Source organism: Podarcis gaigeae, assembly GCF_964106915.1.
Source record: "Podarcis gaigeae genome assembly, chromosome: 11".
NCBI lineage: Eukaryota > Metazoa > Chordata > Lepidosauria > Squamata > Lacertidae > Podarcis > Podarcis gaigeae.
In genome coordinates, this window is record NC_139687.1 from 14,413,339 (window position 1) to 14,426,443 (window position 13,105).

At 42.6% G+C, this 13,105-nt stretch overlaps 1 long non-coding RNA gene across 1 annotated transcript; it reads right to left on the reverse strand.

The window, feature by feature from the left end:
* Window positions 1–314: 314 nt before the first annotated feature.
* LOC310827032 lies at window positions 315–6,488 on the reverse strand. Its single transcript, XR_014556152.1, has 2 exons — window positions 4,480–6,488; window positions 315–550 (listed from the first exon to the last, which is right to left on the reverse strand). It is a non-coding gene; the product is annotated as an uncharacterized lncRNA (long non-coding RNA).
* Between the last annotated feature and the right edge of the window lie 6,617 nt (window positions 6,489–13,105).

Consider the following 13,105-nt stretch of genomic DNA (forward strand, 5'->3'; position numbering starts at 1 on the left):
TGATGTCACAAAAGCACCTGTTTATCTACTTGCTCTGGTGTGCTTTTGAACTGCTAGGTTGGCAGGAGGTGGGCCAGAGCAACGGGAGCTCACCCCGTTGCGGGGATTCGAACTGCCAACCTTCTGTTCAGTAAGCCCGAGAGGCTCAGTGGCTTAGACCACAGTGCCACCCGCATCCCTACCAAATGCACACATTAGTTTTGAGGAGGTATGGGGCAGGAAGAGTTTAAGTCTGCACACTGATGAACTGGATTTGGGGGGCTGCTGCTTTTAGACACTATTATTCTTTCCCAAGACACTTGTGGTAGGGAATGTAGCTCCGGCAGTTTTAGTTTATTGTTGAAAAAAAGCCAAGAACACCAAGCTAAATATTCAGCAAAGCTGATTCACTGAGAAACAAAAGGTGGGTGCATTCTCTTGGTCCAGGAAGCAATTATAACCTCCTCCATTTCCTCTAGTTGTTTTTCTCTCTCAGCTGATCTTGCGTCAGTCTTATCCAGGCTAAGCAGCAGCCAAATAGGCTGGAAACCAACTTTACCTCAGACAGACCCTGGGAAAAGTATGGAAAAGGAAATTGCTGGGGGAGAAGGGGACAGACAAGGAAAGGGGCTACATGCACTCTGAGTGCATATAGAAAACCAGTACGTTTCCGAGCACAATTCAAAGTGTTGGTGCTGACCTTTAAAGCCCTAAATGGCCTCGGTCCAGTATATCTGAAGGAGCGTCTCCTCCCCCATCGTTCTGCCCGGACACTGAGGTCCAGCTCCGAGGAGTGCATATAGAAAACCTAGTCACACTTGCAAAAAGGAATATATGTGTGAGGTTTTACCTTTAGAAAACAGGGAGCAGAGATCACTCTTAAACCTCGTAGTGAGGAGCCCCTCGGTGTGTCTCCTCTAGAGGTGCAGGGAGCACCAGAAAGTAAATATGTAAGGATGTTTTCCTGAAGTGGGAGCTCCTGGGATTATGGCACATCAGGCAGTCTCCTAGGCCTATAGGTTAATAGTGAACTAGTTCTGTCAGTGCAGATCCTTACGTAGCCAATAGCACAGTCAGAAACTCAAGAGGGAAACAGAAGCAGGCTTGGAGGCTTGCAGAGGTACAGTTAAAAAAAGGAAGTTTGTAGAAGTACAATTTTTAAAAAGACTCCCCCCTCTGAAATGGAGGGGCATTAAATATTGACTGTTAGAAAAATGGGCAAAGAACTCTGATGGATTATGCTGGATGAGGGTGGGCTTGGCTGGAGCGCCAACCAGGAGAGCTCATTGTTCCAACATTTTTTTGCAGGTCTCACATGTTTGCTTCTGTGGCTAGGAAATGCTCTGCTGTCACTCTTCAGAATATTGAAAGAAATCAATTCCACCCGTATCACTTCTACTTATTAAAAAGCCAAGTACAAAAAAACTTGCAGGATAAATATGGGGAGTGTTGGAATATTTCCTGCCGTTCTGCCCGGACACTGAGGTCCAGCGCCAAGGGCCTTCTGGTGGTTCCCTCACTGTGAGAAGCAAAGCTGCAGGGAATCAGGTGGAGGGCCTTCTCGGTAGTGGCACCCGCCCTGTGGAACACCCTCCCACCAGATGTCAAAGAGAAAAACAACTCCCAGACTTTTAGAAGACATCTGAAGGCAGCCCTGTTTAGGGAAGTTTTTAATGTTTAATAGACTATTGTATTTTAATATTCTGTTGGAAGCCGCCCAGAGTGGGCAGGGTATAAATAAATTATTATTATTATTATTATTATTATTATTATTATTATTATTATTTCTAGCACATAGGAAAGGTTCAAATGACATGGTGGCTAGATCAGTCTCTGAAGTGTGGTATATGCGGGCTTTGGCAAGCCTGCCACATTTTAAGAATGTGCAACGCAAGTTTGTTGATGGTTTTCAAATACCACAGTAATATCTGGAGGCATGTGCTACATAACTGTGAATCCCTTACCCCGGTGCTTCCAAACTTACATATTGTGCACCTATTTTGAGAGCTTAGTCTTGGGCAAAGATTATTTGGGGGTAGTTTTAATAATAATACTTTATGTTTGAATTGTTTTCTGCACCTTAAAAAACATCACGATTAAAAAATATGTCACGCACCCTTTGAAACCCAGGGGAATGTGTAATACTTTGGGGAAAATGACTTTACCCTATTACTACTTGGTGGTGCTATCGCTACCTGACCATCCATGAAAGGGAGTGTTTGTGTGGCAAAACACGCTTGCAACCTTTAGATCATTATCTGAAAAAACGGAGTAGTCCCTGGAAACACATGCTGATTTATGTTGCAAACTGTAGAGATCTCCAGGGAGTAACAGGAGAACCATTTTCACTGCAATCTGGTTGTAAAACGCTTCTTACTGCCTAAAATGCTACCAATAAAGTGAAATTACACTATTGCGGCATCCTGCTCCCCCAGATGCATGAAGTCGCCTAAGAATGTAAGATGATGATGATGATTATATTTATTTATTTATACATACATACATACATACATACATACATACATACATACATACCCCACCCATCCAGCTGGGTTTCCCCAGCCACTCTGAGCAGCTCCCAACAGAATATTAATAATAACTTTTTTTAAAGCGACAAAACATCAAACACTAAAAACTTCCCTAAACACGGCTGCCTTCAGATGTCTTCTAAAAGTCAGATAGTGTTTATTTCCTTGACATCTGGTGGGAGGGCGTTCCACAGGGCGGGGGCCACTACCGAGAAGGCCCTCTGCCTGGTTCCCTGTAATCTCACTTCTCGCAGCGAGGGAACCACCAGAAGGCCCTTGGAGCTGGACCTCAGTGTCCGGGCTGAACAATGGGGGTGGAGACGCTCCTTCAGGTACACTGGGCCGAGGCCGTTTAGGGTTTTAAAGGTCAGCACCAACACTTTGAATTGTGCTCGGAAATGTACTGGGAGCAAATGGAGGTCTTTCAGGACCGCTGTTATATGGTTTCAGTGGCCACTCCCAGTCACCAGTCTAGCTGCCGCATTCAGGATTAATTGTAAGATGCATGTATACACACCTAAGTGTGCATATTTTATACACATTGGAGTATATGCCCTGTTAACTGGGTGTGAAGTAGAGATAACTGGAATACAGAATACTCCCAGACTGAATTTATCATGAGTACAGTCTGTAAGCAAATGGGAAACCATTAATGTTTTGTAACGAGACCCACCCATACTCACTGTCTAATACTTGATAAATATAATCACATTTGCTTATCAACTCCCAGCTCTGTGGGTCCTTACCTACCAATAATGTTTGATATATATCTGCTTCTTTTAGAAAGGTAAAGGGACCCCTGACCATTAGGTCCAGTCGTGACCGACTCGGGGGTTGCGGCACTCATCTCGCTTTATTGGCTGAGGGAGCTGGCGTACAGCTTTTGGGTCATGTGGCCAGCATGACTAAGCTGCTTCTGGTGAACCAGAGCAGTGCACGGAAACACCGTTTACCTTCCCGCCAGAGCGGTATCTATTTATCTACTTGCACTTTGACATGCTTTCGAACTGCTAGGTGGGCAGGAGCTGGGACCGAGCAACGGGAGCTCACCCCGTCACAGGGATTCGAACCGCTGAACTTCGGATCGGCAAGTCCTAGGCTCTGTGGTTTAACCCACAGTGCCACCCACGTCCCAATCTGCTTCTTTTAAGAACCATTAAATCAGAATCTGAACAATTCTTATTTTTTTACCAGCTTTTGATCGCCAGTTGGCAGGCAATTCTAAATAAAAATTCTTTATCATTATTGGGCCAGGAAGGCATGCATTTATCACTTGCTGAAGGCGATATAAGTACTATCCAGGAGTCAATCTTATGATTTGTTGTAGTGCTATCAAATATTGCTTAAATGACTCAGGAAGGAATTTGCTCCTGGCTGTGTGATTTTGAAGCTCGTCAGAGACTACAGATGAACATTCATCACCTAATGGTCTACTAAAGGCTAAAAGCACATAAGTCATCTTTATTCTGATTTTTGTCTTGCTGCATCATGTAGCCTCCAAAATCCTTTCCATTTCCCCTCTTAGCTAATGAAGTAGTTTGAGTTCAGCCATTTCGTGCTACTAACAATAAACATTTTTATAGCAGCGTGAACAAGGTACTTGATAGAATGTGGCCATTGGATATTTGTAGCTCTGCTTAGCTATAGCAAAGCCATTAACTATTGTAACCACAGCATCTCTTTGACCTCTCTCATGCAAATTACAATGGCTGTTTTCTGGATCAAAACCTCAAGACTAAACCTATTCAACATTGTTTGTAACCAATGACCCATTTACTCCTTTTTTTATCCTGGTCCTGGTAGCTACATTGCTCCTGATAAGATACATTGGACATTCTAGTTTAGCTTATGCAAAGTCTATTATCCTTTCTTGGGAAGGGTCCCAGACCTTATTCTAAGATAGATTCCCAGACTTTTGGTACCCAAAGAACAGCCCCCCGCACCTCAAATCAAAGGTAGAAGGAAACCTCACCTTTACAAGATACAAGCAGTCCTTTTCTTTGCAGCTGTGGGGCCGCTTGTTAATAGTACAGTGGTACCTCGGGTTACAGACGCTTCAGGTTACAGACACTTCAGGTTACAGACTCCGCTAACCCAGAAATAGTACCTCAGGTTAAGAACTTTGCTTCTGGATGAGAACAGAAAACGTGCTCCGACGGCGGTTCAATGGCAGTTGGTGGTTCAAATCTGCGTAATGGGGTGAGTTCCCATTGCTCTATCCCAGTTCTTGCCAACCTAGCAGTTTGAAAGCATGCCATTGCAAGGAGATAAATAGGTACTGCTGCAGTGGGAAGGTAAACTGCATTTCCGTGTGCTCTGCCTTCCATCATGGTGTCCCGTTTTGCTGGAAGCAGTTTAGTCCTGCTGGCCACATGACCAATAAAGCTGTCTGCCAACAAACACCGGCTACCTTGGCCTGAAGCAAGATGAGCGCCGCAACCCCATAGTCACCTTTGACTAGACTAAACGTCCAGGGGGTCCTTTATTCTTTTTTATTTTTACCCCAGGAAGTGGTATTCACATTTAACCATCATGAGTAGCTGCTATCCTAGTATCCATTTTGGTAACCCCCGTTTCAAGAGTCAGGAACTCAAGACCCTGTCTTCTGCTATCTCATACCAATGGTTCATCTAGCTCAGAATTGTCTATAGTGCATAGCAGGGGCATGGCAGGATTTCAGAGAAGGCTTTGGTAGGGATTGAACCTGCAAAACAGATGCTCTACCACTGAGCTTTGGCATACTTCAGGTCTCTTGGGGCATATTAATATGCCATGGGCCACAGTTTGGAATGGCTGCTCTTGAGATTCCATCCTTTAGGGCCTATGAGTCATCTACCATGTCTGGATTCCCTGCTGCTACAAGTACAGGGACACATAACAAAGAAAACACCCCAATAAACTACTCTTGACACCAAAAAGGAAAATAAGAGGATGATTTTCAGCTTCCACAGAATCCACTTTCCACACTGTTAGGAAGGAAAGAGATGAGAAAGCCTCTGAAAATAAAAGCAGCACGATGACAATGCTTTATTTTGTGTTCTTTGGTCTGTTCTTGTTTTCCTGTTCTCCGAATGTTAATGTCCTCATCCTCATTCATGTTCTCATTTGTTTTGCATTACTGTTCATGCCACAGCTCTGTTTTCTTTGGTGAACTGCCTGTTTTGAAGGAATGACTACCATTCTCTTTTCAACAGGAGATTGCTGCAGACTTGCACTGGACCATAACTCTAGTTTCTGAAGAACACCTCTTCCCATCTCCAAAACCAAGTCTGAAATACTCATGAAGAACCGTAGAGAAGACTCCATACTGCAACTAAAGGCTTGACTATTTATGCCAATAAAAAGGAAACCATTGCAACTTTCCTTTCCAGATGCACAGTAAAACTAATTTTCTTCTCCCAATATTAATCTTTATCAGGACATAACTTTGTCATTGTTTTCGGTCAGATGATAGGGCAGTTGCTATTGGCAGCAAATCACGCCAAAATTTGAAAGGAGCAGGGGGAAGCTGCATCCTGATGACTTTTTTGGTTTGTCTCAGGCTCCTCTGAAATGCAGAAAGATGCTCCTCCTCTTTCTCACCCTCCCTAATGCATTGAATTTCATGCACTGCATCGGAACCACAAAAATTGACCTCAGGCTTCATATGGGCCCGAGAAACCATGAAGGCAATAACATAGACACCATCCATGTAGACAACAATCAAACCAGCTGTGCTGTCGTGTTAGGAGATACACCAGTTAAAAAGCAATTGATCTCTCTCCTTTTTGGTGTTAAAAACTGCAGTCTCACTTAAGAATGTCGTCTTTGGTTATCGTGTATATTTTATAACCCTGTTATTATGCCTGCTAAAATGAATAAAAACCTCTTACCCGCTAATGCAGGTTATGTAGATGAAGGATCCATAAGAGAAGGTTGATAAGCCACTCAAGAAAGACTACTTTTGAGCGTCATCTTCCACTCTTTTCGGGAAGTCTTTCTATTTACTTACAGCTCCTTCCTGGCCAAGTTCAATGTTCTATTTCCCAACTTAGGGTTTGAAAAAGCATTTAGGGAAACAGAAAACAGTTGCTGATGAATGGCTTTGTATTATCAGATCATATGTGATCAGTGGTGCCTATTTGTCTACTTGCACTGGCGTGCTTTCAAACTGCTAGGTTGGCAAGAGCTGGGACAGAGCAATGGGAGCTCACCCCATCGCTGGGATTTGAACCACCAACCTTCTTATTGGGAAGCCCAAAAGGCTCGGTGGTTTAGGCCATACCACCACCCATGTCCCAAATAAACAAGCACACAATCACTGATAGGTCCCGCCGCCATTGAGAGGCTCAGAGCAATGAAGATGATGCCTCCCCAGCTGTTGCCATTGGCTGTGGGTTTCTTATGATGACACAAAAGCACTTGGCAACTGAATGGATATAAGGGCAGGCCAAGGGGAAAACCCTTTTCTATTTCCAACAGGACACACCTGGCAATGGATGTGACATTCAGCACTGCCCAGGTTTCTTCCACTTGGAGGAGGCAAAGTGGTGAATGGAAGGAAGCAATCCTCTGGCAGTGGGATGCTAGGGAGCGATAAGGCAAGTTTGCTTGCTTGAAAGCTGCTTGTATCTGTGATTGGAAGATGACGGACATCTGATGATGGACCTGAGAGAAGCTGGCAAATGTTGGTGGATTGAAGCCAGTGGTTGTGGATTTGGAAGTTTGTGGAGCCTACAAGGCTAAAGCAGACCGATGTTTGTGGATGTCAGCTGATGGAAGTTCACATTTGGATTACAGTCAACAGAAGCCAGTGGATATTTGGGGATTGAAGCCAGGGCACAAACGTGAATGGATGTCATGTTTTTGGATGTCAGCTGGTATATGTTTGTGTGAGTACATGGGAGGTTTCAAATGGGGTTGAGACAGAATGGTGTTTGCATGTGCACAAATGTGATATGTGAAAGGTAGATATTCATGAATAGATGGAGCCCATGGAAGGAGGGATATAGGTTTCATGGAATCAGAGAATCAGGGAATCGAGTTTGGGAGGGACCTTGAGGGTCATCTAGACCAACCCTTTACAATGCAGGAATCTTTTGCCAAATGTGGGGCTCAAACCCACTGGCATGCTTTTGAACTGCTAGGTTGGCAGGAGCTTGGACAGAGCAACGAGAGATCACCCCGTCGCAGGGATTCAAGCCGCCAACCTTCTGATTGGCAAGCCCAAGAGGCTCAGTGGTTTAGACCACAGCACCACCCACTCCCTGGATAAGTGAACAAGCGAAGACTGATTTGCAGTGAAAATCTCAGGAGCTTTGGAAGACAAAGCTTAAACTGGCTATTTTTTCAAGCAGGGCCTACAGTGATCCTTTACATAGGACTGCATTTGCTGCCTTAGATGCTTTTACTGAAGAATGTGGCAGTGGAAATAAACCTGAAAACAGTGACGTTTCCCTGTTCTGTTCCAAATGAGTGTTAGAAATTGAACAAGTGTACTCCATATAGAGGAATGAAGTGGATGAAAAATGGAACATAACAACAACAACAATTTATACATACCCCACCCATCTGGCTGTGTTTCCCCAGCCACTCTGGGCGTCTCCCAACAGAATATTAAAAATAATAAAACATCAAACATTAAAAATTTCCCTAAATAGGGCTGCCTTCAGATGTCTTCTAAAAGTCAGATAGTTGCTTATTTCCTTGACAACTGATGGGAGGGCGTTCCACAGGGCGGGCGCCACTACCAAGAAGGCCCTCTGCCTATTTCCCTCTAACCTTTCTTCTCGCAGTGAGGGAACCACCAGAAGGCCCTCAGAGCTGGACCTCAGTGTTCGGGCTGAATGATGGGGGTACAGATGCTCTTTCAGGTATACTGGGCCAAGGCCGTTTAGGGATTTAAAGATCAGCACCAACACTTTGAATTGTGCTTGGAAACATACCAGTGTAGGTCTTTCAAGACTGGTGTTATATGGTCTCAGTGGCCACTCTCAGTCACCAGTCTAGCTGCTGCATTCTGGAATAGTTGTAGTTTCTGGGTCACCTTCAAAGGTAGCCCCACGTAGAGCACATTGCAGTAGTCCAAGCAGGAGATAACTAGAAACATGCACCACTCTGGCAAGACAGTCTGCAAGCAGGCAAGGTCTCAGCCTGCCTACCAGATGGAGCTGGTAGACATATTTCACAATGGAGCCAAGCAGGCAATATTCAATACCTGGATGATATAGAAATGTCTGAAGAACCTACAGATGTAATTATGTGTTGAATCTAATGCATTCTCAGCTGTCATGTCTAGATTGTGACAATGTGGCATACCCAAAAAGATTTGTTGGCTCTCCTGAGGTTGTCAAGCTGCAAAGAGTCCCATTGCAGAAAAGGGTGGATATCATTGGATGTCACCCATTAATTTCTGTTTATCTGCAGTAAGGTTACACAGATGCGTAATTGCATTCATGACTATGCATTTCCCATTCATCATAACAGAGTGAATTGCTTTTATGCTAAGAAATAGGAAATCTTTCGGAAAGAGTCATCCCATGTAGTGAAAGATAAAAGTTTCTGCTCTTCCTGCAAAGGTTGGTCGGCCTTAAGTTTTAGTTTTCCAGTGCCAATACCTTCCCCCTATTTACAAAGGAAGTGTAAGGAACTGCCAGTACTAGAAATTAAATTGCCTTATTTACAACTCTAATACAATGCAAACCATTGCACTTCGGCTTCATACAGTTGACAGCAATCCAGCATTTTTCAGAAGGGGGGGGGGGAGTGGCAGGATTGAAAACTCATGCATATTGAAGTGATATTTTAAAAGGTGCTGTGGTATTTGTCCTCAGAGCCAAGACCAAGGGAAGCTGAATTTAATGGTTCATTAAATCAGTACTAGGTAATTCACAGTTTATAGTTTTATTATTTTTTTTAAAAAAAACCCTTGTGAATTTTCATTGGTCTCTCAGTAGATACGCCAAGAGCAAGAACACTATGTATTTTTGGCAGTTGCTATTAAAAGATAAAACTGCTCAAATTTGATTGAAAAATAAGCAAGCGCATAGATTGTTCTAACCAATCATTTAATGAGTGCATCAAAAAAAATGATGCTATTAACTAGTCTTTTCCAATGACTGAATCACTCTCTGCTGCTTTCCTAGACAACACTGGTGATTTTATATGGATAGATATAGACTGTGCCATATAAAGGTAAAAGTAAAGGTACCCCTGCCCGTACGGGCCAGTCTTGACAGACTCTGGGGTTGTGCGCCCATCTCACTCAAGAGGCCAGGGGCCAGCACTGTCCGGAGACACTTCCGGGTCACGTGGCCAGCGTGACATCGCTGCTCTGGCGAGCCAGAGCTGCACACGGAAACGCCGTTTACCTTCCCGCTAGAAAGCGGTCCCTATTTATCTACTTGCACCCGAGGGTGCTTTCGAACTGCTAGGTTGGCAGGCACTGGGACCGAGCAGCGGGAGCGCACCCCACCGCGGGGATTCGAACCGCTGACCTTTCGATCGGCAAGCCCTAGGCGCTGAGGCTTTTACCCACAGCGCCAATGAGTGCATCGAAAAAAATGATGCTATTAACTAGTCTTTTCCAATGACTGAATCACTCTCTGCTCCTTTCCTAGACAACACTGGTGATTTTATATGGATAGATATAGACTGTGCCATATAGAGAACTATAATATGCAAACAATCAAGCAAGACCAAAGTCAGAAAGCATAAAAAGGTGCATTGTGGGTCAGATCCATGGGAATATTATTAATAATAATGCACACGGTTTTGGCCAGCTAGAAGAGCAAACTGTACACCATGAAATTGAAGTTCTAATTAACATGATTAGAGGAGCCCAATAAGATTCACTGATAAGGATGGCACACTTTTAATAACTTAGAATCCAGCATTTTAAATTAGATTTTATGACACTTCCATTTTTACTTCAAAACTTAGACTTTGGCTGAAATGTGACACATCTCCTTAATAGGGGAAATTCTTCAGAGAGAGAGTTTGATAACGTTTCATACTTGATCTTTTGGGGTGAAAATATAGATTTATGAGGTAAAATTCTGAAAGAGGATGGTCTAATGGTCAGATATGGTATCTTTATTTTTTTGTGTGTGTTTTATTTTTTTTAAAAAACATTTTTTATTGCTTTTTTAAAAGTACAGAAATACAGAAAAAAGAATAAAGAGTGGTTATAAGAAAGTGAGATATAAATAACAAATTTCTATATTCTTTTTCCATCTAACCTATAGGACTTCCCCACATCCTCCGAACCCTGCGTTCTCTGTCTTATAAAGCATCAGCAATTTGTTAACTTATTTCAAAACTTATTGTAACTTCCATTTTATCATGTTCCCTATTTTCAATTTTACTGTCGCTCAATTCTTATATGTTTTATATTAAACACAATAAAGTTATTTCATTATTTTACCTCTGAGTTCTTGTGTCTTAATTTTCATTCCAATAACTTACATTTGCTGAAGCTAGAATTTCCTGAAAGGTGCCTTTTTTTTTAACATTCATACAGCTTATAGTGTTTTTTCAAATAGTCCTTAAACTTTTCCCAATCCTCCTCAGTTGTTTCTTCTCCCACGTCTCGGATTCTGCCAGTCATTTCAGCCAGTTCCATATAGTCCATCAACTGCGATTGCCATTCCTCCAGCGTGGGTAAATCTTGTGTCTTCCAGTATTTTGCAATCAGGATCCTTGCTGCTGTGGTAGCATACATAAAAAAGGTTCTGTCCTTCTTAAGCACTCTCTGGTCCACCATGCCCAGAAGGAAGGCCTCTGGTTTTTTAGGTAAGGTAAATCTCAATACCTTTTTTAGTTCATTATGGATCATTTCCCAGAAGGCCTTCACTTTCGGGCAGGTCCACCAGAGATGAAAGAATGTCCCTTCCGCCTCTCCACATTTCCAACATTTGTTGTCAGACAGATGATATATCTTGGCTAACTTGACTGGGGTCATGTACCACCGGTATACCATTTTCATAATATTTTCCTTCAAGGCAGTACATGCCGTGAATTTCAAACCGGTGTTCCATAACCTTTCCCAGTCTGCAAACATAATGTTATGCCCCACATCCTGAGCCCATTTTATCATAGCGGATTTGACTGTCTCATCCTGTGTATTCCACTTAAGCAGCAAGTTATACATTCTCGAAAGTAGTTTACTTTTTGGCTCTAACAATTCAGTCTCTAGTTTCGATTTTTCCACCTGGAATCCAACTTTTTTATCTATTTTAAATACCTCTTGAATTTGCGCATAGTGCAACCAATCTCGTACCTTAGTTTTCAATTTCTCCAAACTTAGCAACCTCCAATTGTCTCCAGTTTTTTCAATTATTTCCCAATATTTAGGCCAGTGGGCCTCCATGTTGGGTCTCTTACGTGCCTTGGCCTCCACCGGTGAGAGCCACCTCGGAGTTTTACTCTCCAATAAGTCTTTGTATTTTATCCAGACCCTCCAAATTGCTCTTCTGACAATATGGTTTTTAAACAATTTGTGCACTTTGGCCTTGTCATACCACAGATATGCATGCCACCCAAACGCATTGTCAAACCCTTCCAGATCTAGGACATCAGTGTTCTCCAATAAAATCCAATCTTTCAACCAGCAGAAGGCTGCAGATTCATAATATAGCCTCAAGTCTGGCAGGGCAAATCCCCCTCTTTCTTTCGCATCAGTTAATATTTTAAACTTTATTCGGGGCTTTTTGCCCTGCCAAACAAACTTAGAAATATCCTTCTGCCACTTTCCAAAACATTCCACCTTGTCCACGATCTGTAGGGCCTGAAACAAAAATAACATTTTCGGCAATACATTCATCTTTACAGCAGCTATTCGGCCTAACAAGGAAAGTTTCAGTCTTGACCATATAACCAAGTCTCTTTTGATTTCTGACCAGCATTTCTCATAATTATCTTTAAACAAATTCAAATTTTTGGAGGTCAAGTACACCCCTAGGTATTTTACTTTTTTAACCACATTCAGCTCCGTTTCTTTGGAGAACTCATCTGTTTCTGTAGCTGTCAAATTTTTTGCTAAAACCTTGGTTTTTTGCTTATTTAACTTAAACCCCGCCACCCGACCAAAATCAGAAATTAATTCTAACACTCTTTTAGTGCTGGAGACTGGTTCCTGAAGTGTTAATACCAAGTCATCTGCAAATGCTTTCAATTTATATTGTTTCACTCCGACCTCAATTCCCTGGACCAACCGGTCCTTTCTAATCATATTTAGCAACACCTCCAGGACTGAAATAAACAATAGGGGGGATAGAGGGCACCCCTGGCGTGTCCCTTTTTCAATTTTAAACTCCTCTGTCACCACATTGTTTACTATCAATTTAGCTTTTTGTTCTGTGTAGATTGCTTCTATACCATTTTCGAACCCCCGCCCCACTCCCATCCCTTCCAAATTTTTCTTCATAAACATCCAAGAAATATTATCAAAGGCCTTCTCTGCATCAACAAAAATCAAAACCGCTCTGGTATTCAGATTTGTTTGTAGAAGTTCCAAAATGTCAATAATGTTTCTTGTGTTGTCAAACAAATGCCTACCAGGGAGAAAGCCAGCCTGGTCTTTGTGAATCACTTCATTTAGTACTTTTTTAAGTCTATTT